Here is a 26,713-nt window from a genome sequence, read left to right as displayed (position 1 = left end):
TCCCCCAGCCCTTCCATTGCCATCTTCCTCCTTTGATGCTGAAATTAAAATTCAGGCACTTAAAAGTGCATCTTGTGACAGCCCTGTCCTCACCCCACATTGCATAATAAAGAAACTGCACGCCCACTCACCTTGCCATTGCCCTCCAGGCTGATTCATTTGGCAGGAGTGAGCGACCAACCGCTGCAATTCGCTGACACTTTCACATATCAAGGTCCCGGCCGGCCTGACCTAACGTGCTCTGTCTACCTTTGCACGGATGCAGGCGTGGGTTCACCAACATTACCATGAAACCGGCAAAACAAAGCGAAACAAAGCAAACACAGGCTTCTGCTTTGCAATATTTGTGAATATAAAGCCATGTCGACACACTTTTAAATCTGTCAGCAGACAAACCCTGGAAGGTAGCTCACACTGTCTCCATGTTAACTTGTTGTTCACTGAGATGGGAATATTAATTTATTGGAAGGGATGTGCATCAGTACAGCTCTGAAAAGAAAGTGACAGTGTGCGGCCCTGGCGTGTACCATTAAGGGCTGGAGAGAGGAGTGGGGTGACGAGAGGCAAGGGCACTGTGGCCTTCTCATGGCCTAGTTGTTGGAGGTGGCAGATGCACTTCCTTGTCTTGACTTACAGTGTGGAAATTGTTAACACTGTAAACCCCTACAGTTGGAAAGGTGCCCAAAAGACTATCTAATTCTGCCCTCCACACTCAGAAACCCATCCAAGGCATGTTCTGGTCTTTACTTGAAGGCTGATGGTCTTTAGGTTCCAATTTACCTCTTTTGGTGGACTGTGCCCAGACACCTTTCTCTCACTGACCAGTTCTCCAGATGAGAGATGACACCTGGCTAGATGCTATATAATATTTGACCACAGGTGTCAGGGCACCTTCTTCCAAGCCAGCAACATCTTTTGCCTGAATTTCTGCACCAACTGGTCTCCTTGCTTCTACTCTTGTCCCAAATAATTCACTCTCCACTTACAAACTTGAGTGGTCTTTGAAAGCAGAAATCAGATCATATCACTCACGTGCTTCCCATCCTCCACTGGGTTACGTTTAGAATAAAATCCAAAGTTCCTACCCTGTGTTATGGGTTGAACTGTGTCCTCGCCGAAAGATGTTGAAGTCCTAAGGACCTGTGAATGTGCATTTATTTGGCAACAAGGTTTTTGCAAATGATTGAGTTTGGGTCAATAGGGTGGGCCATAATTCAACAGAACTGGTGTTCTTGTAAAAAGGGAAATTTGGGTACAGAGACAGATGTGCACAGAGGGAAGATGATGTGAAGACATAAGGAGAATGCCATCAACAAGCCAAGGAATGCCTGAAGCCAGTGGAAGCAGGAGAGATGCCTGGAACAGACCCTCCCGAACAGCCATCAGAAGAAATCAACCCTGCGACCCCTTGATTTTGGGATTCCAGCCTCCAGAACTGAGAGAGAATAAATTTCTGTTCCTGAAGCCTCCAGTTTGAGGGACTTTGTTATGGCAGTCCTAGGAAACTAACACTTGCTTACAAAGCCTGTGTGACCTGGGCCCACCTTCCTTTCTGAACTTCCTTCCCTTGATACTTCAAGGCTTGCTCCCCACCCACTGTGCTTTAATGCTTCCCAACTGGGGCAGCACTGTGGCTGCCCAAATCGCACTGAGAAAAGCGGGGGGGGGGGGGGGTTGGGGGTGGATTTTTGGTCATTAGAGTCAGAGGCTTTTTTTGGCATTTAATGGAAGGGGAGGCCAGGGAGGCTGGAAATACCCAAATGCATGGAAGTGTCCCACACAGTATTGCACTAATGGCCCCACGGAGAATTACTGCACCTCATTGGCCTTCATTCAATTCCCTGAACCTGCCCCCTTCCTCCCTTAGCTCAGGGCCTTTGCATGAGCTGTTCTCTCTGCCTGGAATGTTCCCCCCTGCTCTTCAGTTGGTTAGATCTCAAATGTGATCTTCTCAGAGAGGCTTTCCAGATTGTAAAGTATCCACTTGTTCACTCACTTTCTCAACAGTCTTTAAAAAACACTCCTGCATGGGTTGCATTATCAATATTTGATTTTTTAAAAAGCTTAGTAGTTTGTTTGTCTCCTCCACTAGAATATAAGCTTCATGAGAGCAAGAATCGTGTTTGCATGCCCAGGATCTAGAGCAGAACATGGACACGTAGTAGGTGCTCATGTATACATGTGGGTTGAATGAATGAATCCTGAGCCCTGCAGCTGGAAATCCATGAAAGCCTGGGAGTCAGGGAGAGAGGAAGGGAAGAGGTGTGGAAGAGATAGGGCAGGGAAGAAGATGGAATTGGTGAAATTTCATGGGAGACGTGAGAAGGCACTGGTAAGGCGGTGAATTTAATGGCAGCTGGACTTTCCAGACTGTTCTCAGACCGTGAAACAGGAGTGCACAGATTCCTGGAAGAGCTTTTGGTGAAACAGTCTTTCTTCTTTATACAGCAAGGAACAGCCTTGTAGAGTTTCATTATCCCCAGAATGGCAGAGACTGGAAAATAGAGCTAGCTTCCCTACGGTTTACAGAAACTCATGGATGTGATGGACAGCATGTTGCCTTTTAATGAGTTTTAGGATAATTGGGAGCCAGGTGGGGAAAACCCAACTATAAAGTTGGTGTTAAGAAGGACAAGCCCACCTTCCGTGGAATGCCTTTTGTGTCTCTGTGAGAGCCAGACCTTGGGCTGGATGGGACATGGACTTCCAGTGTGGCCATCCTTACTTTTTAGGGGCTTATCTCTTCCTGGAAAAGATACAAAACAAATATTCAGCAAGCTTCTGCAAGGACCTTGAAATTGGGTCATTTCAAAGGACATACAGTAATGAAAACAGTTTTATTTTTCAACCCAGTTGCAGCCTTTGCTCTTCCCTTAGAAGTCCTCTATTTTACTTAGCTTGCTTTATATAAAGTTTCATTTTCCATCTTGCTGCACACTCGGAACTATGGAGGCAAGAGCCACGGCTCTCAGCTGGGCGAGAGATGACCCGCGTTGAAATTCCACTTCTGCTGCTAATTTGTTGGGTGACCTTCAGTGTTTTGCTTAACCTTGTAAGGGCCTCACTTATTCTATAGAAAATTTGACGAGAATACATGACACCACAGGGAACTGGTGATGGTCAAAGAATGAAATAATATATGCGAAAGCACACCGAGGATCTTTCTCTCTCGTCTTTCTTTTCCTTGGTTTTGTTATTTCAGCTCTTTCCCTGAGGCCCTTCCCTTCAGGGCAGCCCCTCACCTTTCTTGTCATCTTTCCCTCCTACAGGTTTCCTAAACGTCAGTCATTCATGTACCACATTCACAATTTGTGGTATATTTGAGCACCAATTGCACTATTATTTACTTAGTATTTTCTTTAAATTGACTCACTTTTTAGGGGCCAGCCCCATGGCCGAGTGGTTAAGTTTGCGTGCTCTGCTTCTGGGGCCCAGGGTTTCCCCAGTTCGGATCCTCGATGCAGACATGGCACCACTCATCAGGTCATGCTGAGGCGGCTTCCCACATGCCACAACTAGAAGGACCCACAATTAAAATATGCAACTATGTGGGGGGATTTGGAGAGAAAAAGCAGAAAAAAAAGGAAGATTGGCAACACTTGTTAGCTCAGGTGCCAATCTTTTAAATTGACTCACTTTTTAATTTAAATTGGTTTACTTGAAAAGGAAAAATGTGCATCACTATATATGATGATGATGAGATCATAAGTTTTCAAGCTTATTTTCTCTAAGACACATTGTATTACTATATGGTCATTAAAGTTAAAAAACATAAAAACAACAGTCTTGGAGTCCTGGCTTAAGCGCCACTTCCTCAGTGACTCCTTTCCTAGCCACCCAGACTAACTCATTCCCCTGTCATACACCCTTGTTTCCTCTTCTGTAACACTCTTCATGCCCTCTTGTAATTATCACCTCATATCTGCCTCTTCCATTAGAAGGGAAGCTGTATGAGGGCAGGAGCGGTTCTTGTATATCCAGGGTATAGCATGGGTCCTGGAATGTAAAAGGTATTCAAAAAATTTTTGCAGAATTCGATAAGAAGTTCACCTACATATTGATTTAAGACTATCTCGAGACCACTAGTGGAAAACTGCAGTGCAAGACAGCTTCTCTTTCTTCTATCTCAGCGCTTTCCAACGTGGAGACTTTTGGAGTAACTATGAGCAGCCAAGTCACAATGAACTCATAGAAAGCTGTGGGATACATAGTTAGGAGTCTAGGCACTTCCTCTATTGATCCAAATTTGAAGAATTGATATGTGCAGGGCATAAAGAGCTTAGAGCTATGGGATTCTCAAAGCTATGAGTTCTTGGGATGTATAAGTAATGGATAATTGGCAACTTCTTTTTCTATTCCAACAGACTTCTTCCCGCATAAAGTATATTCTCACTGGGAGTGTTTTGTTGTTGTTGATGATGCCTGAGCAGTACTTAAACCTCCGTGGAGTCCCCAGAGGAGTCTCTAAACCTTATTTGTACCTGTTGTTCCCTTGACCTCCCACATCTGGTTCTGTTAAAAGTTTCCATGAGTTTCTGAACATCTGAGAAAGCGGTCGTGCAGACATTGTAGTTGTCTTGGCAGGTGTCTGGTTCTGCATGGGTACTGAGTCCTTGACAGTGGTTTTCTAGAAAAATGATGTGCTCCTTATCTATTTGTTAATTCCTTCCACATATCACAAGACTTTTCTGTAAATTCCCATCAGTCTTGACAAAGTTATCTTGTAGACTTATGTAGTGATTTTGATGGCTGCACAGAGCTGTTTGTCTTGTTCAGAACTAAATTAATAACACCACGATGGCACCTACTTTAGCACCAAACTTCTTAAACTCTCCTAATATACTAATCAGCATGTCAGTGAAATATTTTTTTTCTGGATAAAGACAAGCCTGGTGAAATGGATTAGACATTCACATGGCATTGCATAATTCAGCATGCCAGTACGGTGCATATGATTTGCATTAATAGCCTGCACTGGAAGCTGCTGCTCATAGGTTTCTCTCATTAGGTCGAATATGGAAGATTCCAGACTGTCAATCAATTACAGTAATTTTCTTTCCCATATTTATTCCATCACTATCATTGACAGCTACCATTAAGTGACATTAATACAATACAATATCATCTTGCATTTCTACAGAGCATCTCAGGGTGCCTAACAGTTCCTCTCCAGCCAAGAAGTCACATTACAAAGGAAGAAGTGCCCTCATTCTCTAGGTAGAAAATAGATTGCTAACTCTTGGATACTGTGGGAGCTGCCAAGAATTTCTGGAGGTGTTCCTGACTTCTGGACATGAGTGTTTACTTTTCTGTTGTCTAAAAGTACCCAAGGCTGTGACTCTGAGGCGTGGGGTGGCTTAGTGGGCAGTGACGACTTTCCAGGCAGCCCACTTGACCACACTCCCCACCTCCACTCAACCTTGGTTTAGGACATGTTTACAAGGCAGAGGCAGTGGGGACCCTTGTGAAGGAACTCACTTTCTTAGAAGAGCAACAGTTGCTGAATACCACTCTTCTGCAGTAATTTCTGCCTCCACACCTCCCTGTGCTATGCAGCTTACACCATCACTTAAAGTGCCATTGGCCATTTTGACTTGGGAGACATTTTGACTTGGGAGACATTTTGACTTTAGCATAGACATTATTTGTATATGTGAAGTCTCCAGACTTGATGTATCTTCCCTTCTCCTTCTGTCTTTCCTGTAGTCAAGGATTATCAGAGTTTTGCTGCACAGAAGCCATCTCTGTTATCTGAGTGTCACCAACTGAATATATGGATTACTCCCTTGCTCAGTTTTGGGTGACACACTAGTAGGTTTTCCAGATAAGATACAGGATGCCCAGTTACATTTGAATTTCAGATAAGTAAGGAACTTTTTAGTATAAATATGCTCCAAATATTGCATATAAAAATTTCATCTTTTATTTGAAATTCACATTTAACTGGGCATCTTGTATTTTTATTTGACAAATCTGGCAACCCTACCCATCATGTGAGTCATAGGCCTGAGAACCAAGCCAATCAAGCTGCTGACATCCTAGGAGAAATCAAATCAAGACAATATGTCTACACTGAGCTGAAGTATTTGCAAAGTGCTGTGCTCACAGCTGTGGGAGATGCAAAACAGTGTCAGACCTCGTGAGAAAACAACAGGAGAGGAATGGCCACCAGCCAGAGGGAAGCTATAGTGCTAGTGCAAAAAGTTGGGCTCAAGAACTACAGAAAAGCAAAACAGTATTAAAAAAATTGTTCCTAGTGGTTTTCTTTATCCACAACCTTTTGTGATGACTTCTTGCAATCGAGGCTTCTGCTCTGCAGCCTGGGAGAAGGCTGGAGAGGCTGGAAAAGAAAGCTTTCTGAGAAGCAAGGAGGCTTGTGGGCAGAGCACTCACCTTAGTCTTTTATGGCTGGGTAAAGCAAACATCAGCTTGATTGATGATTGAGGGAGAGAGCCTGGGAGAAACAATCAATAGGTATTTGTGGTTGGATGACTGACAAATTTTTGAGTAGGGATTGCATGATGAAAGATATTTTACCAAGACTATTTTGGAGGTGTTGTGCAGGAGAATAAGGAGGATAAGGCCTCCTTTGATAACTGGAAAAAAATCAACCATCTGCCCTGATGGTGTTGCCCTTGCCTCAATATCCACACTGGGTAACACCTGATACAGCCATCCCTCCTCATCCAGTAACCTAGTATCAAGTAGCTCAGGGGTCCCAGAGCGGTTGTGATTATTATAGCAGATTATTATAGCTCTGCTTCGTCTGAGAACTGGGAGAATAATTACACACTGGAGGAGGGAAGTATGGAAAAAACAAGAGGCAGCATTGTGAGGACAACATTAAAAAAAGTAACAAAGGAAAATTAGATGAGCTGGGGAGTAGGGTGTCGTTAACTTTTTTCTGATCAATTAATATTCGTATGGTTTGGGGATAAGGAACTGTATGCCTTGTATTTTTGCTTCTGTTATCTGTAAGGCAAACTTTATTCTTATTTTTAAGGACTTTTAAGCAGTTCAGAAACTTTCTCAGGTGGACAGCAGCAAGGACGGTGGCGGGATTGGAGAACGGGTCTTTAAGACTTGTTCTAGTCCCACTTCCCAGACCCCTGGCTCCCTGTTGAAAAGCAGCTCTGCAAACTCCCTCTCCACTTTCACAGATGTGCATGTTGGTGAAACCATCACAGGTCTCTCTCAGTCTGCGGCTCTTATGCGCGTGTATTGCATTTTATTTTACTGTTTGGTACAAAAAGAAACTTAGAGTCTGGATTCAGCATAAATGATAAAAAGGATCTAGCCTGCCTCTGTGACAGAATGTATTTGCAAAGGGGATAAAGACATTGACTCACTTCCATCTTTCGACTTCCTAGAATGGACAACTCTTCTGGAAAAAATGGTGTTTCAGGCACTGGTAAGGAGGTGATCTGGTAAAATAGTTAGCCATAATATTTTACAAAAAGAAGAACTGTAATCAGATGCTATCCCACAGAATAAAGCAAGACAGAACAACAGAAATATGTCTAATCTTTTGAAAGACACCTAGACTTGTTTCTGAGGAGGGTGGGAAGGCTTTTGAGATACTGGGAGGGGAAAAGGATATTCAAGCTGAGAAGGCTCTTAGTGGTATGAAAGCTGCATGAGGGTTTGGGGGGAATGAATGAGATGACACCTACATAATAAACTTTAGGCCATCACACCTCTCCCACAGAGCTTGTTTGGGAACCGAGAAAGAGTGACTCAAGAATTTAAAAATTTATGACAAGAACAAGCACTCAACCTACAAGCTTCCCCCTCTCTTTCCTTCCCGTGCACTTTGTTTCCTTGGATTCTTTATATCTCACAGTAAGTAATTAATAGTTAATAAAGAGGTAACTGCTAAAGCCTATGATTTTGCCCTCATGCCAACTTTGAAGCAAGGCTCCGCCCTTCTTTACATTTCCTTCAATGAAAATTCACTCCACGAGGTAGAGAATGCAGATTTTACTGAAGATTTTATAAGGGTGACTAAAGAGGGAATTTACATCTCACAATGCTCAGACTTCATTCCCCAAATTGCCATTAGATGTTTCTTCCCAATTCTGTTCTCAGCTATTGGCCTTTGGGTCCTTTAAACCTTCCACAAAGTAGCTTGTCAAATTCTCCGTTTTAGAGAATTCTTCACTTCTACCTGCCCATAATTCTTTTGCAGAAAAATTTAGCTTTTCCTCACTCTCTCAGTCCTTGGCACCAGTCCACCCACAGCCCCTAGGTGGGTACCCAGCCTTAGATCAGGCTTATCAAAGCATTTCCCCCGAAAACATGTTTCTCCTTCTTGCAGGGAATTCATGTAAAACTGCTAAGAAAAATGATATTTTCTTTGTGTTGCCACAGGAACATAATTTATCAGGGAACAATATCTGGCAAAGTTTACCATATGCTTTGGGTTTCTTAATTTTTAGATTCCTTGCTGATTTCTTATTCAAGGCTAGAGGTTGGGTTTGGTGGCAGTGGAGATAAGTGGATTCCTGTCCAGCTACACTTTCAGGATGACATCAATTCTTCCCTTACTTTTGAGTGAGTGTTTCCAAAGCATTCCTGGTGGATGTCTACCCAGTAGCCAGGAGACAAACTGGTATTTTGTTTTTTAACTTCTCCATCCTTGGGCACTGGCCAACCGTCTTTCTTCCTTCTCTTTGTTTGGGGACTGTCCTCCTTGGAATTTCCCCGTGTCTCTTGTGGAGATCATGGGCTTTGCCTTCCACTGGGTGATAAGAATTCCTTTATGACCACACTGAATCAGATTCTAAGATCTTAGAATAACTATACTAATTTTCAGATTTTATCATTATTGGTTGCTTATACTCTTGGGGACACCAAAGTTTAGTGATTCTGCATATGGTCCCCAGCCTGGGGGACTCCAAGATGTTTCCTCAAAAGTTGGCTTATAAATACTTTCCTCCCATGCAGCAATTCACCCTCCTGCGTCTTGTGTTACTTTTATGGAAATGATTTTCATTAAGGTCATCTTTTCTGAAGTGAAAATCAGACTCCATTTATACTTGGTAGGTACTAGGCTATCAAAGATATTTGTTAAGTAAATCTGGGAAGTTTAGGATGTGTCATTGGTTTTTAGACCTAAGTGGGGAACACCTTCCCAGAAGTCATGTGTTTCGCTGCTTGTCATTTCTCTTCCCTGAAGACCTGTTTTCTGTCATTTTCCCAACCCTGAGTGAGCTCTTTTCTCTTTCTGACTCACCTACCTGTGATATTCTTTGATTAGCTCATCATTATTTGATCAGTAATTCTGCTCACGCTCAAGAATTTTTCTTCTTTCTCAACTTACTGATTCTATAACACATCTTCCTTCCCAACATTTCTTTCTAAGGCAGACATTTTTCCTAGTCATCCTTCTTTCTCTCGTTTGATGTATGGCACATCCTAAGGAATATCAGCTGCTACATCCACCTCTCCACATGCCCCTCTTCCCCACTAGACCTCCCTGTAGCTATTGCTCCCACAATGACTCCATGTCTTCTTGCTCACTGTGCCTCATTTCTATCCTTGTCATTCACGGGTAACAGTTCAATGATCTTTCCCCTTCTCTGTCCACTGAGTTCACTTACAATTTACAATCCAAACAGTTCCTGGTTGTCAGCTTGCCTGATGGTAACCTCTAATATTTACTCTTGTTGTCCCTCCCTCCAAATATTTCCTGTCACCTTTCATCTCTGGAGTTGTCAGTATTCATCCCAAGTTCTTTCTTTTTCTTTCTTTTACTTCCTCCTTCATTCTTTTTTGCTCTCTCTTTACTTTTAAATTTTTTTTTAAAGATTTTATTTATTTATTTTCCTTTTTCTCCCCAAAGCCCCCCAGTACATAGTTGTATACTCTTAGTTGTGGGTCCTTCTAGTTGTGGCATGTGGGATGCTGCCTCAGCGTGGCTTGATGAGTGGCACCATGTCCGCACCCAGGATTCGAACTGACGAAACCCTGGGCCGCCTAAAGCAGAGCGTGCAAACTTAACCACTCGGCCACAGGGCCGGCCCTTCTTTACTTTTAAATTTTGAGTAATGGTAGATTTGCAAAACGTTGCAATGATAGCAAAGATAGTACAGAGTGGTCCCGTGTACACCTTACCCAGTTCCCCGCATGGTCAACTCTTACATAATTACAGTGCTATGTCAAAACCAAGAAACTGAGATTGGTAAAATGTGTGCGTTGAGTGCTACACCCTTTTACCACATGTGTAGATCTGTGTAACCATCAAGATACAGAACTCTTCCACCACCATAGAGATCTACCTCATGCTAAAATTTTAATAGTTAAAGCAAAAATCAGAATATTCTCTATTTCATGAAGTTTCTAAGTCTTGGATTTGTTGGGGGCATTGACATAGAGTTTCCCTTCTTCATAATTATACTCATCCACCATCTCTAACCCCATGGCGACCACTAATCTGTTCCTCAATTCTGTAATTTTGCCAGTTTGAGAATGCCATATAAATGATATTGTACATTATATGACCCTATTGAGACTGGCTTTTTTTTTTCATTCAGCATAATGTCCTTGAAGTCCATTCAAGTTGTTGCATGCATCAATAGTTGATACCTGTGTATTGCTGAATAGTGCTCCAGGGCATGGATGTACATTTACCTGTTGAAGGACATTTTGGTTGTTTCTAGTTTTTAACTTAGAAATAATCTTTTCTTTTTCTGATGTTTTTCTTCTAGGCTGCTACTTTCTAGCTGGTGTTTGCAAGACAAGAAAATCTTTTGGAAGAGGAAGACTTACCCACTGGTTCTTTTGCTTATTCAAGGCTTGGATTCAATCCAGAGTGATTGACAACATTGAAAGTAAACTTTTCTTTTCAGAAACAGTCTTGGGTTTTGGCATCTGGACTTAGACTTTCTGTTGCAATTTTCATTTGTCAGTAAATGCTCTGCCTGGGGTGAACGTGCTAGATTTCACCTCCGAAGAGGTGTTCCTATATAAATTTTGATCATAAACAAAAATCAAGTTTAGTTATTTTAAGTTAGGATGTTAATTTAAAATGACTACATCATTACAAGGCCTTTGGTGCCTGTTCAGGAAAGCCTTCAAGTTATTTCTGGCAAAATGTACCGAAACTAGTGGCTTTTAGAACTCATTACTCAAGGGAAACAGGACGAGCTGAGTTTCAGCTGTTTGACTTGAAGGCGGGCTTACCCGGTGGCATTTGCTAAAGAAAAAATTCACAGGCTCATTTTCCAAATGAGTTGAAGGTTCAGTATTTTGTTGGTGTTTGAGAGGGAACTCCTGAGCACTGATGGGCTAGTTTTATCTTGGTTTTAGTAAATTAGTGAAGTTGCCTGACATTTTTGGCATGTAGTGATGAAGGTTGACAAAGAGTTTCCCTCTCGTGAGTAACTTGGCTTCATGTTTGAAGATTTCACATATTTGCGTAAAGTCCAAGTTGAGGTGATTATGTGGCAGAAAAATACAACATTACCAGATACTTTAGTCTTTCAGGGCTGAAAGGAATTTTGACATATGTGAAACTGAAGTTTGGATGGGCACATCAATATTTTTTCTTAAAGTTTACAGTAAATTTAAAATTTTAATAGTTGAAGCAAAAATCAGAATCTTCTCTACTTTATGAAGTTTCGAAGTGTTGGCTTTGTTGGGGGCATTCAGGTTTAGTTAACACCCTTGTGAGAGTAAGCTCCACTCCCCATCCTCCCCATCTTCCCTCCCCCAATTTTGAATTTTTCTTAACACCTGGGAGATGATAATGCCTTGGATTTGTATAGCCTGTATCGGGAAGAACTGAAAGCACTTTGTACACTTTATCTAATGAATCCCTAGTTTCCCTCCAGAGAGGCAGAGGAAAGTGAGCTATAGATAGGCCCAGCAGATTGCTGTGTTGTATGACAAGCACTGAGTCACCCAAGTGAGTCACTGGCAAGATGGGGAGGGCACTTTCCACCCAGGCTAGTGTTCTCAGACCAGAGTTTCCAGCATTTGTTTCCACAATGTCCCAAGGTGTCTTCAAGTGTCTCATGAGATTACTGTAAGAGCTGCGTGTCAAATTTGAATGAATATCAACCCCCCAAAAAGGACAAAAACAAAACCATTTTTGGAAGGTTTGTTAAGATGTGCTACAGAGTAGACCCATCTAGGGCAGTACTGTAGCTCAAGAAAGTTTGAGACATAGCTCTAAATGGGGATTTATGCAACTTCTGATGGGCCAAATCCCAGAACTAGAACATTGAGGTAAAGGGCAGGGGAAATCTGGTGGTCTTTTTTCCAAAGAAGTTACTGGTCAGAGTTCTTGGCCTTCTCCTTTAGTAATACCGCGAATGTCGTAGTAATCAGAATTCTTTATTAATCAGTCTTTTTGCACATCTGCAATGTGAGGACAAATACTGGCAATGATGACTCAGGTGTGAAACATCTTGAACTGGTTCTGAATGATCAAAATCCAAATTTTATTGAGCTAATAGTGGTGTTGGTGTTCATGCTATTCCACCATATTTGAGCCCCTTAAAAAGAAGAATCTGTGACTAGCCCTGGTGGCTGTTGAATAAGCAAGCCTGCTCATTTGCTGGTGTTTCTGGGTTGTGGAGTTCTCAGTTACAATCCTCCCAGGCTGCGAGGCTTCCAACCACCCAACTATCCAGAGGCCTGCTGGGATGTGGCTCTTAGCACACAAAGCATTTCAGAAACAATGGTGGGGATCCGGAAGAGACAGTGCTCAAAGCTGAGAAGCAAGGCAAAGCAACAGGAACTAACACTCACCCAGGGCCTAATGTGTACTAAGTTCCATGCTGGCAGCTTTAACCCATGTTGTCTCATTTGTCACAGAGAAATGACAGCTGATCAGTGCCAGGAGCCTCCCCAGAAATTAGGGATAATGTGCTTAGAAGATACTCCTGTGGGTTAGGGTGCTTGCATTGGCAGTTAATAGAAAATGTGAAAGTGGCCTAAGTGATAAGCACATATATTGGCTCAGGGGAGGTTGATCCAGTGGTTCAAGGATGATCATAAGGACCCAGGTTATCTCCATCTCTGCATGTGCTTTGTTGACTTGATGCTAAGGCTGGCTCTCCTTGTGGGTGTAGAGTGATTGCCAAGAGCATTAGTGCTAGTAGTCTTTATCCTGTTCAGAGAGTGAGAGTTAGTGGGAGAGAGAGCTGGTTTCCAGTACTTTTCCAGAAAAGAGTGAACCTCCTTTCCCAGAAGCCTGTAGCCCTTTCATTTCATTGGCAGAATTGGGTCACAAGGCCAATCTTCAATTGTCTGGAATGTCTTCTCTAACTTGAGACCTAAGCTGCAGACATATTTCAAACTGCTTACCAGAAATCTAGCCCTTGTGACCTGAGGCATCTTAAATCCAAGGTATTCAAAATGGCACCCATCATCTCTTTTTTCCACTTCATGAAACGTGCTCTTACTACTCAGTTCTCTGGTTTGTTCAATGACACCATCATAGGCATAGACTCCCAAGCAACAAAGTGGAACATTTCCTAGGAATCTCTTGTACCTCTATATGCCAGGGATGTCTCAGAAGTTCTTTCCCATAAAGGGATGAAGCTTAGTTGGCAAAATGAAAGTTGACATAAACATATTTGGTATTATCTTGAATCATGTTCTAAGATGTCTCTGATGACGTGTCTTTAATGTAGATTTCACTTCATTTGAGCCAACTGCAGCATCCAGCATGTGTGACATCAAATAAACAAGTTCAGTCCTTGTGGTTTTCTTCTGGAGCAAATGTTGGTGTGTGAGGGAGGCAGCTGAAGCTAAAGGCGCGTTTTGGCCTGAATGGTGAGCAGAGCCAAAGTTTTACCCCATGGTTTGACAAGATCTTTGGTGAAGGTGATGGGAAGTGTGGGTGGACCTCAGAAGTTTTCTGCAGGTAAATTGGTTTCACCTGGTTGTGCTGTGAATGTCATATGGTGTTCTGCACATCTAGAGATATAAATATGGAATTTTAAAACTTTGCTACTTGGCTTTCGTCAAATTAAAGCATGGACATTTTCAGCCAGGTGCTATCTCAGCTCACCAAGTGGTTTGACACAGGAAAAACATGTGGTTAAAATATGGCCTCATCTTGCGTATAGCCCAGACCTTATGCCATCAGAATATGATTTTCTTTGGTTCATTGTTGTATTCGTCTTCTAGGGCTGCCATAACAAATGACCACAAACTGAGTGGCTTAAACAAGAGAAATTTACTCTCTCACAGTCTAGAGGCTGGAAATCTGGAATAAGGTGTCTGAAGGCTCTGGAGGAGAATCCTTCCTCACCTCTTACAGCTTCTGTTGACTCCAGGTGTTGCTTCGCTTGTGGTTCTTTCACTCCCATCTCTGCCTCCATGTTCACATGGTCTTCTTCTCTCCGTGTCTCCATGTGGTGTCCTCTTCTGTCTCTCCTAAGGGCACTCATCATTGGGTTCAGAGCCCATCGGGCGGTCCAAGATGATGTCATCTTGAAATCTTACCTACAAGATCTGCAAAGACCGATTTCCCAGATAAGGTTATATTCACAGGTTCTGGGACGTGGACATATCTTTTTGGGGATCACCAGTTAGTCCACTGCAATTGCCATGTTTCTTCTCAGATGGTGGATTTGGAGATATTTGACAAGGATGGAACTGACTGTCATGAGTTCTCGGCCTCCAAATCCAGGCAATGGTGCCACCACCAAAATAAACTGCTTGAAGAAAGACCGGTCTCAGATGTCAAAAATGATGGTCTGTATCCCACGGAATCATCTTGTTTCTTTGCTGTTTTATTTATTGCCTGATGAGCTGTACATGTATGAGAAAGAACTTTGAGATATTCTAGTGAATAACCATCAAGTTCTTTAGATTGTATCTTCTAAACATTCTCTGAATCCATTGCACTCTTTCCTTGCTGCCACCACTGCCTTGTCAGATCCCTATAATTTCTCACCTGGATTGTGTCTTACTTCTCCCGTTTTCTCGCCAGCTCCCATTTTTCCCTATTACTGCTGGATGAGCTTCATGAAATTCCAATCTGGTGTTACTTGCCTTGTGCTCTAGCACAAGTTTTCATTTGTCCCACCAGAGGCTTCTGTCTCCACCCTGACTTCTTCTCCCAAAGCTCCTTTGCCCTCTGGCTTCTGGTTGGGTTTGGCCAATGGGTCACTGGTGAGATCAGGGATGTGGGAGCAATGAGAAGGGCCATGTTTCTCCCCAACTCCTTCCCTGGAGGTCACCACACCCTGGTTACATCCCTCAACTGATGCTCACAGCTCCCATCAGTCCGCCTTCTCCGCATGACTCTCTCATCCAACTTTTAGTAACGTTTTCTCCTCTCACCCTTCCAAGCCTAAGGATGGCAACAGGACCCCTTTTGGTTTCACTACACCCTACCCACACCTTTGAACATAATCTCTTTGTAAACTCTTCTCAAATGACTGATTTCAGTGAGCCATATGTTTCTTGCCTGGACCGTGACTAATACAGCCATGCGTAAAGCATGTCACTGGCTCTGTCTTGCCCAGAGGACAAATGCAACATCCCTCAGCAGGGGAACAAGACTCTAGCCTCCCTGCTTCCTGACACACACTTTGCACTCCTGCATCCTGACGGGCTTGTGGTTCTCTGAACTTGCAGTGTTCTTTTTTCATCTTGGGGACTTTGCAAGTGATATTTTCTTTCCTGATTTATCTGCCTGGACATTGTCTTTTTCATCCTTCAAGACTTCTCTCAAATGTGGCTGTTGACTTTTGCTGACTTTCCTTGGCGGGGTTAGTTGCTTCCTCCTCTGCGCTCGCACATCACATTATACACACGTCCATTAAGATGCTTATCATCATTCTAAGTATTCATTCCCATGTCTGTTCTCCAACTAGTCTCTGAAAGCCTTGACTGCATGGACTGTATTATCTTTTCTTTGTTCTCCAAGTGCCTGCTGTTGTCCCTGGTGGGCTTAATAAACATTTTTGAAGGAATACATTTTCTTTGTGGACTATATTATTTCTGGCTCTGTTCATATAAACGAGATTACTGAAATAAAATAGCACCTTTATTGAGGCAAGCATGCACATTTTCTATTTTGATGAGCAGTATTTTGTTTTATTCTTACGACAACTCTGAGAGATGGGTAAATGGGAGGCAAATTCCTCTCTGTCCATAAGAATGTTGAGTTAAAATAGAACCATATTACTAAACCTAGATTTTTAGTGACAGAACTCTGCCAAGAATCTAGACCTCTTGATATGAGTTTGGTTCTCTTTTCATTAGACCATTCTGCCTCCTGAGATGCCAGATTAAAAAAACAACAACAAAAGCCAGGGGCAGACCAGAGGACTGAGCCCTACCCCAAGGGCCACTTCAGATGGAAGGCAGCTCAAGTGCCATAGAGATAACTCCAAGTGATTATAAACACATGTCAGGAAGGCTGTTTAGAAAGAATTTGTTGTCAGAAGGGTCCTAACGAACGGAACTGGTCACATTAACTAGCTTCCTGTTGCTCAAGAATTATGTCTGATGTAGACTCCAGAGACCATTGACAGAGCATACACTTGGATTAAAATTAGGATATGAACATCAAAAAGAAGTATTCTGCAACCCTGGGGAAGGGCTGGCAACCAGTGGGGAAGGAACGGATTGTTTCTATAATTCAAACCATATCCCATGAGAAAGTAATTTATAGGCAGCAGCACAAATAAAGATAAATTTGAGAGCATTTGGGACAATTTCTGTTATGTCAATAGAAGGCTGAAAGGTTCTTCCTTCTGTCTGCCTTAGGGGAGGGAGCATTATGTTGAAAGCACTGCTACCAACGGAGCTGGCTTGTAAGGAACATTCATAGAGATACAATCAGAGAATTTCAGCAGGAAAAGGGACCTTAGAGATCATCTTATGCTAGGTTTTGGAAGTTTGAATCTTTTCCAACAGGAAGGAAAAAATGAAATCTGAATTCTCCAGTTGGTTGAAGGTCAGGACAAACAATTTTAAATGCAGTGCATAGGTACTACCCGATATAATCTTTGCAACACCGATAACGTCAGAGCATCCGTGTGATCCCCGTGTGCTCGTGTCGTAACCTCGCAATCATCATGACAAACCTTCGATTAACTGAAACACCTATTAATTGCTTGGCTCTTTCCCCCTGTTCTCCACTGAAGACAAAGACGTGAGTTAACAGAAGATAAAGAAAATAAAGAACACAAATTTCCATGCATTCAGCTTTACCTCTTAAATCTTCTACATCGATATTCTCAATCTTAAAATGTTCATTTCTTTTGACCCAATGATTTACGTTTTTGGGAATTTATCTTACGGGTATAATAAATGTTGTAGACAAAGATCTGGAAAGAAATCGAACTGTCCAATAATAAGGAAGGCATTAGCTAAATCCAATTAATAGAATTCTACACCATTACTTAAATCATGTGTTTGAAAGACATTTAATGATGTGTAGACGCTTATGGTATAAATTACAAGACAAGATACAAAATTGTACCTATGCTGTAACCTGTTCAATGTTTTGAAAACCTTTTCCCCTATGTCTAGATACATCTATCTATAAATAGAAAAATACCAGAAGGAAAACCATCAAAATGTTAATTATGGTTATCTCTGGGTGATGGGATTATGGCTGTATTTTATTTTCTCCTTTGTACTTAATTTATTTTTTGGACTTTATGAGTATAAATCAGAAAACAACTTTATAAACAATATCGAAAATCCTTTCCTGGTTTCTCCCTTGACTTCAAGATGAAATCTAGACTCTTTAGCCTGGTAAACGGGGTCCTTTACAGTCTGGCTGCCCAGTTTCCTGGCTCATCTCTCCCACACCTCAGCTTAGGCCCTGCCTTCCAACCTGCTTCATGAGTCAGCTGAATTACTGGCAGTTTTCCAAAGGTGCAATGCTTTCTGAAGGTCCTTTGCCTCAGCACATGGCTGTTTTTTCTGCCTAGGACGCTTTTCTCTCCTTGTGAGTATTTGCGTACTCCAAAATTCAGCTCAGATCTCTTCTCTTTTGGAAAGCCTCCTGTAGTGGACATTGTGTCATGCTGCTCCATCTCCCCTTCAGGCCCAAGGTGCTCATCCTCCCAGCATCCAGATGTTGCCTGTTGCTGGCTTATGAATGAATCCCTCTCCTGGAATTGCCCTTGGTCCAAGGGAGCAGCCTTGTCTGAGGTCATGCCCCTCCCCTGGGATGCCTCACATCTAATGAGTGGTCAACAGAGGGCACCAAGTCTTGACCCTCTTGTCTCAATTAGTGACAGTTCTGAAAGGTCATCCCAGCTTCAGAACTCCCTGAGGGATCAGCTGAGCCTCTTTGACAACTGTATCCTCTGCATCCTTCCTCTACGTGGTCCTTCTTCCCTTACGCCCTTGCAAGTGAGCACTTTCCAGGAAGCCCCTTGCGCACAAATCTGTCTCTGAGTGTGTTTCTTGGGGAACCCAACGAGGACCTCTCCTGTGATCCCTTACCTCACACCTTAAGTTAGAGCCCTATCCTCTGGGCTCCTCCAGTGCCCTTTATCTGTACTTTAGCACTTCTCTCATTGTACTGTAACAGACCACAATTCTGGTGTCTCCCCAACCTGACTGGGATCCTCTGAGGGTAGGAAGCAGTGTCTCATTTCTCTTTGTGTCGGTCACAGTGCCTGGCTCCTGGTTTGTGATAAATGAATATGTGTGAAAGGAAAGCAGATAGTCAAAAGAATAAGAGGTGGAGAAATGGAGTGAGAGCCTTACTGACAAAATGAAATAACACAGGTCCTTCTACATCTTTTCTCCTGAAGTTACCTTTCCTATTGAACCTTTCTGTGTATCCACCAGTAAACGAAGCTCTGACTTGAGCTCCCATGCAGCTCCTCTCAGGGGCACCTTGGGAAATGCCAATTGGAAGTTGAAAGAATTCTGCACTTCATTTTTCCTCTTGTCTCATATTTGCAAGACTAACCCTCTTTCTTCTCTCTTTCCTCAACACTTTCTTGTCTCCTTTCCTCTTTGCTTCCCTTTCTTCCCACCATCTTTCAAACCAAGCCGAAGGCCAATTTGTTGCCAAGAGAGTTACAAAGAAGTCATGACCAATGGCTAAACTGAGAATAGTTCTTCTTCAGGATGATGCAGGGAGAAAAGTTGGGTGCCCTTTCAAACTCATACCATTCTCTGATGAATAATTCTTGGAGTTGGGATGTTCTGGTTTCTTGTTCCTAAGGAATGATTCAGGTAAATGCGGTAAAGGCAGTCTGTCTCAGGTTTCAGAATTATCAGTGTGATTAATCACAAGCGTGTTATTAAGTCCCTGGCTACGTGCCATCCAAATTGAGTCACCAACACCCAGCCCTTAAGCTTACAGGTTTAGGAACCATCCCTACTCCTCCCTTCTGTTCTACTTTCACGGACTCCACTCTTGGAGAATTCTCTAGTTCTGAAAAAGTTCTGAGTTATGACAGAAGGCTGCTCCACATTTATTCCATTTTTCAAGAAAAACGTTGCTATTTTCTCTTATTACAGACCAACCTGGTGCCTCTGTGAAGTGGAGCTGAGTTATTCAGTGACCCCTTCCCATTTTGTCTGCTGTTTTACACGTGTGGCAGAACAGCTGCTTTGATCCCCAGTGCATAATTGGGGACAGAGCACATGGAGGGCAAATGGGCTTGAATAATTATAAAGCCTCTAAACGCCCGTGCTGGGACGGGAATCCACGACTCCTGACTTATGGATCTGTACCTCTAACACTAGTCCATGCTGAGGGCAATCCCTCACTTGGGAGATTTTCTCCCCGAATGCATTCATTCCCCTCAGACTTAAAAGTTGTCACCCATCCCAGAACTACAATGTGTGACCACAGCATTGGCAGCCATGTGTGTGTGCGTGTGCATGTGTGTGTGTGTGTGTGTTAGAGACTTCAACCCTGCAGAGACTTAGCCCTGCCTGTTGTAGGTGTTACGTGGGAACATTTATTCCCCACCCCTCTTGTTTCCAGGGGGATATGTGCCCATTGAGTGAATCCCCTGGGCTCTCTTCATCCTCTCCTTTACCTTTTCGGAAGAAGAGGAGAGTGTTCAATCTGGGAGAAGCAACTGAGCACGTGTGCCTCACTTTCTTCTCTCTCTCTGTTTGAGGATAGCCTGGAGAAAGTGAACATTTCTGCTCCTTCAAGCCTTAAGTTTTAAGGGCAACTCCTCACATGGCAAAGTTTCCTGTCTTCCAGCATTGCCTGGCACTCGCCAGGTGACTTCAGTTCGGTGGTACAGTATTAACAAGCCCACAGACCTGAAGTCATAGTCTCCAGCCAAGACTTTGTCAATTAGAAAGATGGTGATATTTTTACCTCTATCTGTTGAATTCTTACGTCTCTTAATTGGTTCAGGCCTCGGGCCGGAAAGAGGGCTGCCGCTTATTGGGTTTCCTAAAACATCAACTTCAGGCAGGGCTCCTCTGCTTGGCCTTCAACAATGGCCTGGCGTGGAAAAAGATCTGCTCTTGGTGGGTAGCCAAGAATGTGGGGGAGAGAGTTTGGAATGGGAACACAAAGGAACTTAACAACGAGATTAACTGGGCAAGGGTTTCCTTTCTACAGAGCGAGTGACTCAGGGCAGGTCCTGACTCACTTGGGGCTTCTGAAGAGAAAGGAGGGGCCTTCCCAATAAGTCACCCTCTCTGTATGTGACAGTCAGAGTAGTCATGGAACAAACAAGTTTCCTGCCAGGGCTCCTTTCGGTTCCCACAAATTTTCAAGTTTAAGCATCCGCGTGAGCCAGGGAAACTCAATAGTTACTAGAATAGTTCCCTTCTGTGTACTGAAATCCAGTTAACACCTGACCTCCCCAGCCAAAATTAATCTCTCTCCTCTAAACTTCTACCTATGGCCTAGAGCTTGCATTTGAGACTGACTACTCAAATAAACTGACTTATTACCTGCTTAATTGTTGCTATAGTCATTCTTGCTCTTTGTGCATTTTATCTCAAATCCCAAAGTTTCAAAGTTATTTAAGTATAAGGACCTTGTCTTACACCTCCTTGTATTTTTGCCTATCCTCCAAGAGTCCGGCATAGAATTCGTTTGCACTTGGTCATGTGGAAATAAGTGAATACTGAGCAAATATGAACAATCAGAGGTTATTTGTTCAGATCTTGCTATAGCAAGAGAGTCAGCCACCATCACGTGTTTTGGCAGAGGCTCAAAGGCAGGCAGAAGAGTGGAAAAACTTTACAGGAAAAAAAGAGAAGACTTCTTAACTAATTATATCTGCAATGACCCTATTTCCAAATAAGGTTACATTCTGAGGTATTGGGGGCTGGAATTTCAACATATCTTTTTGGGAGACACGAGTCACCTGTAACATTATGAAGAGTTCTTTCCTCTCCATGAACTCTGCAGTTGCGAGCGGCTGGCTTTCCATCACTTCCCAGCCTCTGCCAGCACATGGCTCATGACTAAACAGTGCTGCTCCAGGAACCGTGGTGACTAGCAGTGCTGCGAACAGGCAGTTCGAAGGGGTGATGAATAAGAAGTTATCATTTAAAAAGCCACCCAGTTCCTTTGTAAATACATGTCACAGGGTATTTAGAACCATCATACCCCACCCCCTGCTGCACGTTGGTGGAGCTATTAAGTAAATTACACACACACGCGTCTATTTTGGGCACCTCTTATTCACAATCCCTGGGGAGCCTTATCTCCCTGAGGGAGTGTGCTCATCCAGCCTCATTTCAGCATTTAACTTTGCCTGTTTCTAAAGTTCACGGTGTCCTGAATTTCTTTGCATCAGCTTAGACCCCTCTCTTAGTCATCAACTGCCACTTTTCTCTCTTTTTACTCTTTCAGAAAGTACTGTTTTTGCTCAGGTAAAAGAGTCATAGGAAGAGTGTTCTCTCCCTTTGATGATTCATTCCTTTGCTTTTCACCATTTCTAAATGTTAGAGGGAAAAGAAAACCCTTTTGTTCATGGCTTTGGTGAATGAGCATGGTCAATGAGGGTGAGAGAATGCAGTCATAAAACACTTTCAACCTCGAGCGGAAGCAATCTCATTTATCGGTCTTTCTGATTCTTTTGAGAGGTGGCATCATGATTCTCACGGCCCCTGGAATCCATGAGAGTGACTTCCCTGCTTTCGAATGATGTGCCCACCCATTGCACTTCCTTCGTGTTTTGCTGTGAGTGAATCATGGCAAGAAGGATGCCATATGAGCACTCCACTCACTTCATTTGTGGATCTAAGAAATAGGCTCAAGTGTGTCAGAGGGTGATAGAACTGAGCTTATTCAGTTGAATGAGTCCATCAGAGGGTATTATGGGTTGAATTGTGTCCCCCCAAAATTCATATGTTGAGATCCTAACCCCTAGTATCTCAGAATGTGACTGTATTTGGAGAGAGGGTCTTTACAGGGAATCAAGCTAGAATGAAGTCTTTACGATGGGTCCTAGTCCAATATGACTGAGTCTTTATAAGATGAGGAGATTAGGACACAGACATAAACAGAGAGAAGACCATGTGGGGACACAGAGAGGAACTGGCCATCTACAAGCCGAGGAGAGGGGCCTCAAAAGAAACCAACTCTGCCTACGCCTTGACCTCAGACTTCTAGCCTCCAGAACTGTGAAACAACACATTTCTGTTGCTTAAGCCACCCACTTTGTGGTACTTTGTTACAGCAACCTCAGCAAACCAGTACAGAGGGGGGACAGGTTCATACAGGTGAAGTGAGCTTTTCGAGGTTCTGTGTCCACCAATGGAGCTCCAGGCCCACGCCCCAAAGATCCTTCCTCCTGGTTCAGTCCTCATCCCACTTCGTGATGTGATACAGCATTTGTTATAAAAAAGATCCCACTAGGCTACTTCACCTATGAATTCGATTTAATTGGCATCTCAATTGTGGTGTCAATTCTTTTGCCATTTCCTGCAACACCGAGGGAGAATTTTTCTAAGCTAATTTTTTTTAGCTGCAAAGATGACAAATGTTATCAATGATATCCAACCAGAGTATATTTTCATCCCTTTTCTTCCCGTCAAGATAAGCCAGAGTGTTTGTTGCCAGAAATGGAAAACAGCTTGCTCATCAGCCAGATGATCGCAGTGCTCAAAAGTTCCACTCGTTTGCCATGTGTGAAATGTTAAGAATTGAAAACAGACAGGCTTACTCTGCTTAAACTGTGGGCTCCGTGAAGCAAGAAAAAGAGATATTTGGATACTAGAAAAAAGAGTTGCGGAAATGGTTTTGACGGCAAAGTGAACAGGGTCTTTTCAAGTAGCTCTGAGGTGGGACACCCAGGTTGATTTGCTAGTGGCTATGGCTATTCATCAATTGGATGAAAGATGGAGCCTAAAGGTACCAACCTCTGGTGGCTACCTCTGTGTTCTAGGACAAATTCCAATGTCCTACACAAATGTGGCCCTTGGGACTTCTACTGCATTATCTGAAATGAAAATTTCTACGCATTTCAGTTAGACTTCTTCCCGATTATCCGGATCAAAATATCTCCATGAGTTCGTAGTACAAGTCAGAAATATGCAGTGGACCTGAGGCTTCTTTAGAAACAGCGAGGCTTCAGATAATAGGCTTGAATTGTTCCATTATTTTTCCACTCATGAGGAAATAAGGGGTGTTTGTTGAATTTTTGTGAGATTGAATTAAATTACCCAGTTATCAATCCATTATTATGTTAGAATAATGTGTGTTTGCTGAGTGATTTCTGGTCATTTTTATTAGTCTCTCTTTGCAACTACTTAAGGGACTTTTTGACAATTGCGAGAGCCGTTTTAAGAAACAGAAACACAGGCTTACAGAGGTTAAACGATTAACTCAACATTGACCAAAAAAAAATAAAAAAAAAACCTTGAAGAAAAATCAGAATTCACACTCAGGGCTCTAATTACCATTCTGTAGGTTTCTGGAAGCTCACATAATCACTTTACGCTTTATTTATGTCTTGGAAATCATTTGCATTTCAACATTTAGATTTCCTCCTGTACTTGATTCTCAAGGTCTTGGACGTTAACTCGAACTCAAGGATTTGGCTACCTAAGTGGAAAAAAAACACCTGCCCTGATTCTTCTTTGTTAAGACGAGCTCAAAATAGGGCAAAATAAGTAAGTTCTCAGGGAAAGACAATGCTGCATTGAGTTCCACTTCCTATGGGTAAATTCATGACCGCCAATTTGTCTTAAGGGGGGTTGTTTTTAGCAGCAGGGAATTCTGGCTGGCTGGAGAGCAGACAAGGAAAGGAGGAGGGGGGAGAAGAGAGACGAACTTTCAGGTGCACATAGAACGCGCAGCTTTCAGCCCACTTTCTCCTTCCTTGTTTGAGTCAGCTCCATGGTACCCCACCCACTGCTGGCCTTTCTCTGGGGCTCAGGTTTTGAGCTGACTGAGTGCTCAGCAGTTGGCCGCAACTCTTCTTCCGATGAAAGGACAAATCAGAAGGTACCTATTACAAGTCTGTGAGCAGAGAAACAAAGGCCCGGCTGCTGACACCCTCCCACTAACTTGGGTTTTAATGGTAGGTTTAATTTCCTCACGCTAGCTGAAAGAAACAGAAAAAACTAAGCGGAAAGAGCCAGGGTGTGGGTAGTGGCGGCGGTGGGGAAACGACAGCTGTTGTATTCATGGTTAATCAGGTGTGTCTGTCTTTGTGTCGCATCTGTCTGCTACTGTTGCGGGGCCACATGTGAAAGGGAACGGAGGGGAAGGGGCCATTCATGTTCAAAGCCAGCAGCACTGACCTCTGCTTCGTTCTCCTCGGGGTAGGAGAGCTTGTCTATTTAACTTTCCCCATTATAGGAAGCTGTAACTCTACACTATTAGCCCACCCTAACCATTTTGGCCTGACAGACGCAAGCTGCATCCAGAATGCCATAAATCTGCCTGGAGAAGGAGGCCTCGTCCCTCCTCCCATGCTTTTCCTCTGGGATTCTGTTTGATTTGTCAAACAAGAGAGAACAACAAGGAGAGAGCAAAATGAGAATGGAGGGCATCTGGGTTCCCTTTCTATCTTAAACTGACCTAGACACTGAATGTACGTTTTCCCTAACGAGCTTCGGGGGGGAGCATGGCTTCCCTAGGCCACGACTAGAACACCCATTTGCCTCCAGACCTGTTTGTCCCACGTGTCCCCCACACTCTCGGTGTTTGCGTCAGAACTTAGTCATCTCCCTGGCACCAGATCCTCCTCCTCCTTCCCTCTGTTCCATGCCTCCCTCTCCACCCATGTGCAGAGGGACAGCCGCAGAGGATGGGGAGGCTTCCGGCTTCTCTTGGAGACAGGTCTGCACTTGAGATATTGCTAGCCTGCCTCTGCCAGACAGGACTCTTCCTTCTGGAACGTGTAGAAACAGCTGAAGTGCAAACAACCCCCACTCTCCACCCCTCAGTGCACGAGATTGTTTTAAGGCCTAGTGTCTAAGAGTTCAAAGGTCTTCTCCAGCTGGAGGCTCAGACTGACCTCTTCCTACCAGTGGTTTTGGGGACTCTATGTTACCCCTTTGAGGGAGCTTTGCTTCCAGCCCTCCTGCTTCAGGACCAGCCCTTGTGTTTCTTGGAGTAAATGGTAGTCATCAGCATTTTCAAGACCAAAGCTCTGGCTCAAACTTTGACTTTCCTTGAGAATCAGCCATCGTGGACTTATCCCAGGGTTCAACAGAGCTTGCCACTCGCAAATCTATTTTGGTTTAAGCCACTTCTCAATATAGGCAGTAATTTTTACCCCATTGTGTTAATTCTTCTCATGGGGAGGCTGGAGTCGGTCTCTACTGATATTGTGCTTTTGGAGTGTGTGTGTGTGTTGTGTGCGTGTGCGTGTGCATATTGCATATATATGTATATATCTTTTTAAAATCAATGTTGTGACTGTCCCAGAATGTGGGTTCTCATCACCACAGCTGAGTTTCCTCTGTCTCTGAGCCTGTGCTGATTGCCGTGGCTGTGTTACTGACATGCAGCCCTGGGGTCAGGGAGCTTTGGTTTCCCTGACGATGAAGGACTTTGGAAAACAATCCCACTGCCTGTGCCCTGCCCTGTTTCCTCTGATACCCCGGGATCGCCAAATTTCAATAAAGTCAATAGGCAAAAACGAAGCTTTTAATAAGAGCCCAGCACTCTTCTGGGCTTCAAGAACTCATCGTCTTGTGAGAGACCGAGAATTGTATGAATAAAACGAGCAATAACAAGTAGGGCTGAAAAACTTTTTTAATAACTTAAAAGAAACACAAAGTCTAACTTGCATACAGAAAAGTGCACATATCCTAAGTGTACGGCTAGATGAAAGATCACAAAGTGAACACACTCATGTAACCATCACCCAGATCAAGAAACAGAACATTACTGCAGCTGGAAGTTTCTTACAGTCTACCTATGTGGACACCCCATTACATCTAAAGCTATTCTTCTATGACACTGTTTGGGACTGAGATTTAGTTCTTAATTATGTGGCTATGGAAGTTCACAGACAGAAGGGTTCTCGTTGCCTGGAAGGGATTTGCTCATGGAAGGATTTGAGTATGACCTGGGTTGGCCTCCTGAGGTTGGACCTTAGCAGGCCCAGGTGGGCTGGATGTGTAGGGCTCTTGGCTCCGAGGGAAGACATTGAATATTCTGGCATCTTTTTTTTCAATTGTGGCAAAATACACATAATATAAAATTTACTATCTTAACGATTTTTAAGTTTACAACTCAGTAGTGTTAAGTACATTCAGATAGTTGTGCAACCAGTCTGCAGAACTCTTTCCATCTTGCAATTTGAAACTCTACACCCATTAGACA

At 43.2% G+C, this 26,713-nt stretch overlaps 1 long non-coding RNA gene across 2 annotated transcripts in view; it reads left to right on the top strand.

Annotated features, from left to right (window-relative positions):
- LOC138919362 (uncharacterized) overlaps positions 1 to 26,713 on the top strand; it is a 135,844-nt gene that overhangs the window by 61,048 nt on the left and 48,083 nt on the right. For both annotated transcript variants that reach the window (XR_011429519.1, XR_011429520.1), the window contains exon 2: positions 10,710 to 10,832. This is a non-coding gene — a long non-coding RNA (uncharacterized lncRNA). The remainder of the gene's footprint in view (positions 1 to 10,709; positions 10,833 to 26,713) is intronic.

Source organism: Equus caballus, chromosome 20, assembly GCF_041296265.1.
Source record: "Equus caballus isolate H_3958 breed thoroughbred chromosome 20, TB-T2T, whole genome shotgun sequence".
NCBI classification, from domain to species: Eukaryota; Metazoa; Chordata; class Mammalia; order Perissodactyla; family Equidae; genus Equus; species Equus caballus.
This window is presented reverse-complemented; position numbering and strand designations above follow the sequence as displayed.